Here is a 7,276-nt window from a genome sequence, read left to right on the forward strand (position 1 = left end):
GAGGGCGCATACTTTGAATAAAATATTTGTTATAATTCTCTTGAAATAAATGTGTTTTTTTCTTGAAAAAATACCGGTTTCATATGTATACACCTGGTATATGGAAAACAAACAAAGTGTTAACTTTTGAAGAGAAATTTGTCATAGGCTCAAGGTATAAAGGGAATCTCTTTCTAATAGCACTATAACAAATTTATCGTTTGAGGTTAATTTTGATTTTCAAAACCATTATTTAAATGATAATAGTGCATTGAATATATATATATATATAAATGTTTATTTTTTATTTATAGTAAAAATACCAATATTTCTCAGTTGCATCATGCGCATAAATGTTAAACTTTCTCTCACTGTTGAACTTTACAAATAAAATTTTGATAGAAAAATAAAATGATTTAAAATATTTATGCTACAATTATTTCCAGAAAACATGACAACTTGAATCGTATAGAAAATTTGAATAAAATTCAAGTACTATTAATTCTACTTTGTAGAATTTATTCTATTTTGTAGTATTTAATTCTACTTTGATGAATATTTTATCTGGAAATACCATGTAAATGTATTATATTATGTATTTTAAAAGTTAAAAGAATGTTAAAAGTTCGATGTCGGCTAATTTCACATAAGGTGAAACATATTTTGCTATTGAGAAAAATAATCTGCCATCTTTAAAAAATTGTGAGTAAACGAAAAAATCGTTACATTCATATTATTAAATTTACTTAAATTTTCACGCTATATTAAAGAAACTTCTGTAAATCATATACAAAGTTTTCAGATCATATAAAATTTTTGGTAAAATTGAAAACAAAATGTTCGAAAATAAACCAATTTTTTTCTGTAGAAAGGGTAGATAGTGCACACTTAGCGCGCACAATGTTGTTGTTATTGAAAAATATATATCGACAATTTTTAAATGCGCAAATTTATTTTATTTCTTTACTTATATCCATAATTCCTTATTAAAATTGTTTTCAAATTTTTTCACGTTACATGCGGCACGTGTTTGTCAATGGTCCGACGTACTTTCGTTAACTTTTAATTTTAAATCGGTTCCACGTGACATAGTTCTCATTGAAGTTTCAGGTGTACGTGTATTGCAGCCATTTGCATTTTACGTAATATTTTTTAACTCGACAGCAACTTAATTCTTTCCCTAACTGAATTCGACAGGTTTCTTCCACAGTAAATCCCAAAGAATTTTCTCCCCTCTGTTGGTTAAAGAAGCAGCAGAGTTAAAAACTACCATTGTGCGCAAATTACCAATCGGAAATTAAATTTTGTATAAGTTTAATTTCAAGACCTTTAAAATCAAATACTTTTTTTACCCAAAATTGATATGCAGTAGAAAATTTTATGTTTGCTCAACTAATTACTTTTATATAGAACTTAGAAAAAGCGCTTAACTGCCTTACAAATAATACTAGAATTTCTAAATTAAAATATAACATTAATATTAATTTTTTCAGATTATCTATTATCTAACAGTATATAAAAGAAAAACAAGGACAATATTTTTGATAATTGATGAAAATTGATATCTTAACTTCAGAATTAATGTGTAATATTTTTGTACAATATATAGACAATAAAACCGTAATTGTTTGAAATCTAATTATTTCTTATTGATAATAGTGACTGCAGGTAAAAAAACACTGACATAACTCAGAATTGTTTAAGATGGTAGGTCTTCTTTTAAATATAATTTTTTCGATTTAATAGGCTTAAAATCATCTTTTTCTGAAGAAAAATGTCAACATAACCTAAAATTGTAGAAAGAATGTTATACAAATATGTGAATCTTCTTCGAAATCCAATTTTTTTATTTATTAAAGATACCAATTTTCGACCGAAAGTCTAATATAATAGAACATTCTTAATAAATTTTAAATCGTGTTCAAATTATAATTTGTTTGAAAAGACGACTTTCCTATGTGGAATGCTAACGTAACCTAAAATTACTAGACTATTCTGAACCTTCTGAACCTTTAAAAACTTATGATTTTTGTGTCAAAAAGGGGTAAATTACGTTAAAAAGTACGAAAAACGCAATTTGTTGAAAAATGTAATCTCTGAAATCTAGTAATTTCTTATTAAAAATACCCAGTTGAAGTGTAGAACGCTAACATAACCTAAGAGGCTTAAATTTGTAAGTATACTTCGAAGCTTTATAATTTTGCATTAAGGTTCTGTTTAAAAAGTAATAATATTTACTAAAAAGCCCTAGTTGAAAACATGTACAATAATATATTAGATAATTTGAAAGTTTTAATTTATCCGCCCACGATTATTTGAAATGTTCCAATTTTCGACAACTTGTATAAGGTTTTCTATGATTTTTATTATTGAAAGGGATTATTTATAGATTTAATTTAAAAAAATTTTAATTCAGATACAAAGCAACTTCAATTAATTTAAATTCTGAGGCTCATTTCAAAAATAGATTTACTGTAAATACATATCTGAGATGTATACAGAAAATGTTATTCCTCTTTTCTTGGATTTTTTCAAAGTCTAAAATGGTACAACAAATTCGTAAAAATTCGAAATAAAATCATTTACAGAGGAAATATTCAAAACAATTATGATGTGTATATTTTAGGAACATTTAATGAATTATACATGTTTCCTACGTTCATAATTTTGATCAACCTCCTGAGTAACACTGTGTATAATTTGTATTGCCCCCCCCCCTCCTACACACGCTCCCCTAAACGCGTTTGGTATTCTTGAACCACCGTTATTTCCATATTATGTCTGGACGCACGTGGTGTTTTCTACTTAAACTTGGAAAGTGGATAAGGTAGTTCCAGAACCGACATAGCCTAACCCCTATGGTCTTTATCTACTTGATTATCTCCAAAGTTACAAAAATCAATAGATGAATCTGTCGAAGATTGAACTTAATTTGGCAACAATGATTCCTTAATGTAATTTGAACTTCTTTTTCTAATAACTATTGAAATATTTTTTTAATACCTCTTAGGGATAAATTTAAATTAATGGAAATTTAAGTTTGAAATAGAATGTGATCAGAGTGAAACAGAAAAGCACTTTAGACAATTCTTATTAATAGAAAAAGCTTATCTGCTGTCAATTTTAGTCTTCAATCGAGGTTTAAGGGGTTGTTCATAAATTACGTAAAGTTTTTTTTCTGAAATTTCTTATCACGAACCCTCCTTTTTCAGAAACCTGAATTTAAATCCCCTTTCCCCCTTATCTTACATAATTTTTTCTGACTAAATTTTGTGCATGAATTTACGTGAGAGTCATTAAAAAATAACGTAAAACCAGTTGGTGCAGGGAAAATGGTAAAGTTGAACGATTTCTTATGATTTAAGAAAGTAGTTGAACTTTCAACAGATTCATTAAAATTTCAACAACAAAAAAAGATAAATTCTTAACAAATATTTTTAATGTCATATTAACTTTTATTTTTAATATTAATGAAAAATTATTTCTGTTTAGTTTCTGTGTAATACAAGTGAAATATCGCATAACGAGCATGTTGATTAGATCAAAGTCGACTATCTCCAATCTTGTTATGGGTGTCTAATCCAATTTTCACGTCTTGCAAATCGAGGAAACTCTAGAAAACAAAGATAAAGTGCATGAGTTCCTTATTTAAAGCCCAAAATACAGAATTATAAAAATTAAAAAATATTTTTTTCACCTTTAAAACGTTCTTGGTCATAACTCGGTAGTTGAAATGATATTGTATATTACTAAATCAAGTTATTGAGTAACAAAATGAAGCAAGTTATACCATAAAAATTTATACAAAATTTATTTTAAAATTTCAATATAACATTTTACAATTTTAAGATCAATTTTTTCAGTCAATTCGATGCTCTATGTTATTCTTATGTATACTAGATATAAATTGCTTAAGTTATATCTAAAATAGTTTGGGTTTCATAAATGTTCATACAAACAATAATATCAATCTAATACGACCAAGATCATTTAATATATGAAATATATATGTAATACTCATAATACTGTGGGTTTTCTTTGAATTTAGTTGTTTTTTTATTTTCCCCTCGTTTTCTGGAGTTTTCTCGATTTGTAAGACGTGAAAAGTGGGCTAGACCCCCATAACAAGATCGGAGATATTCGACTTTGATCTAATTAACATACTCGTTATGCGATATTTAACTTGTATTATACAGAAACCTTAGGGAAATAAAAAAAAATAATAATATTAAAAATAAAAGTTAATTTTATTTGAATTCATTTTTGTCAAAAACTGCCCGGGGACATTTTTGTTTGTCTTAAACTGTTTCAATAAATATACAGAAACAATTTTTTTTAATCTGACGTACTATGACTTCGTATTTAATGTTGGGTTAGGCAAATCGTAAAAGACGAGTTTTCTACAAAACAGGTGCATTTTTAAACAAATAGTTGAATTTCGAACTAAGGAAATAAATTTTTTACCGAGAAAGATGAAGCTTCAACGAAGTACATGCATTTTTATTTAAATAGTTCAATTTTAGACCAAGAAGATTAATTTTTTACTAAAAAGATGAATTTCCAATAAATTACATTAATTTTTCACCAAAAAGTTGAATTTTCAAACTGAAAGAGATCAGATTTAAACCACAAATAAACTAGTTGAATTTTATCTAAAAAATTAATTTTTAATTTGAAAAAAGTAATTTTAAGCAAAGGCATATATAGAATATATGTTTATATGGATTTTTTAAAGTAAAAAATACTGATATTATATAAAACACTTCAATATGTGAAAATAATAATTTTCAACAAAAAATTTAATTATTATTTTAAAAAAGTGATTTGTAACCAGAAAAACAATTTTTAGCAAAGACGTTTGAGTTTCTAGCAGAAATATGAAACTTCAACTAAAATTATGAATCTTTAAACAGAACAAATAATTTTTAACAAAGTAGGTCAACCTTAAACCAAGTGGTGAACTTTTCAACCGAAAAAGATCAATTCTCAACGAAATATACAATAGTTGATAATTTAACTAAAAAATTTAATTAAATTTAATAAAAAAAGATTTCAATTCACCCGAAAGACGAATTTTTAGCAAAATCAGTTGCATCTTTAACCTAAACCGATTAATTTTCAACCGAACAGTTGCATTTTGAACCAAAAAGTATAAAATTTCAACCGAGAAAATTTATTTTCTACCGAAAAAGGCGAATTTTGAACAAAATAGTTGAATCCTGAATCGATGGTCAATTTTTAACCAAAAAGTTGCATCTTTAACGAAAAAGTATAAATTTTCAAACACAACGATTAGTTTTCTTTAAAAAATACAAATTTTTAAGAAAATAGTTGAATCTAATACCAAAAAGATCAATTTTCAATCAAAAAGTTGTATTTTCGAACAATAAGCATAAATTTTTCACGAGAAAAATTAATTTTTTATGAAAAACACGAATTTTTAACAAAATATACAAATTTTCAACTAACAAAAAAACAGTTTAAAAAAACTCGTTCAATTTTTAGACAGATAGTTCCATTTTTAACCTGAAAATACTAAATATCTATTTAAAAAAATGAATTTTCAAACTAAAAAGTCGAATTATTTAACAAAATAATTGAATTTTTAAACAAAACGAAAAAAGTTTTTTATTCAAGGAAAACGGTTTATTATTATTTTTTGAATTTATAAGCATTATACGCAGTTAATTTTAATACTAATATTGCTAGGCATTGTTAATATTATTAGATAAATTACAAGTGATACTACAAATAATACAAGTAATAAAAATAATAATGTGAGACAGCACAATAAAATAATTACCTCTAAATAGATGTAATATAGAGGTGGTAATGAAAATTGATTTTTTATTTTGCTGACTCTGAAACGTCATTACTCGTTTCAAAAAGGAGCGAGAAACTTTTTTGAAGATCTGTTGAAAATCTTATTCAATTACGCGTTAATTGAGCTTTAATAAAAGTATTATTGACCTTTTGGATAGAATATACTACGTAAAAAGTTTTTAAAAAATGCAAGAATTTATCGAATATTGTACCTCGGTCTCAACTTGTGGCATGACCTAGGAAAGTTGTAGCAAATCTTTAGAAATCATCAAGGTTTCTCGAGATGCGACTAAAATGTTCAAGCGGGTCTGCGCCGAATTGCAGTCGCTTCAGCAGCCAGTTTGGCCCTCAGCGGTGCTCGCTGCTGAGACTCAACGTAGACACGCTTGCATATTTATTGCCATATCTTGGGAACCCCTAAATATATTCAAAGTTTTATCGGCTTGAATTGAAGATGACATTTCACAGATTACACTCTCTTAAACTCAGTTTTTCCCTTAAGTATCCTAAGTCACAGCACGAGTAGAAGTTAAGAAACAAAATCCGAGAAATTCTCGGCGAACAATGCAGACGACCAGACTGTTCAGGCGACTGAAATTCGCCACAGACACGCTTGGACATTTTCAGTCTATCTCGAGAAACAGTGAAAATTTGTTACGTTTTATGGGCTTAAATTAAATATAAGAATTCCAAAACTAGTTGACATAAATCTAAGATTGTTGCTACAATGTTCTTAGGTCATGCCACAAGTTAAAATCGAGGTAAAAATTGACGCGTTATTCAATAAGTTTTTCATCAAGTTTAATAAAAAGTTTTTTGCTCCATTTTTAACCGAGTAATCATGTTTCAAAGTCAGCAGTAATTTGTAATAGTACTTAGATCGATCGAACCACCATTTCCGACGGTAGTATATGTATATTTGGTTTAGTTTTAGTTCTAATATCAAAATTCTTTTTTGAAAGCATTACTAAACAAAATTTCGTTTGAAGTATAATAATTATGGAAGTCGTAAAATTTAGGTATGATACTTAAAACTTTGTTAATGAATTATAATTTCTGAACTCATTTTGATTGCTCTTTAGGTAGGAGACAAAGTTCACAGATGTGTATAAGGCGGAATACTGATATGGGCTTTCGAATAGCCTTTCGGAAAAGCATTTTATCGTATCTATAAACTTTACATATTTGTATCCAATCACAACCGATAAGTTGCAGACTATTCCTGTAACCACACTGGTCTCATATCTACACTTTATTCTACATAGACTGAGTTAAAATTAAATGTTGCCATCATTTCCTCTTACTACAATGAAATCAATATTGTATAGTGTACTGTGAGCCTTTATGTTTCAATTTTGTAAAGCATTAATGACGAATAAAAATACAGGCACTGGGATGAGATCCTTAAATTATTGACTATTCTTTAATCAAATAGGTAATTTTTTATTATATTTTGAATGAAGTAATAATATTT

The sequence above is a fragment of the Belonocnema kinseyi genome, chromosome 10 (assembly GCF_010883055.1).
Source record: "Belonocnema kinseyi isolate 2016_QV_RU_SX_M_011 chromosome 10, B_treatae_v1, whole genome shotgun sequence".
Classification (NCBI taxonomy): domain Eukaryota; kingdom Metazoa; phylum Arthropoda; class Insecta; order Hymenoptera; family Cynipidae; genus Belonocnema; species Belonocnema kinseyi.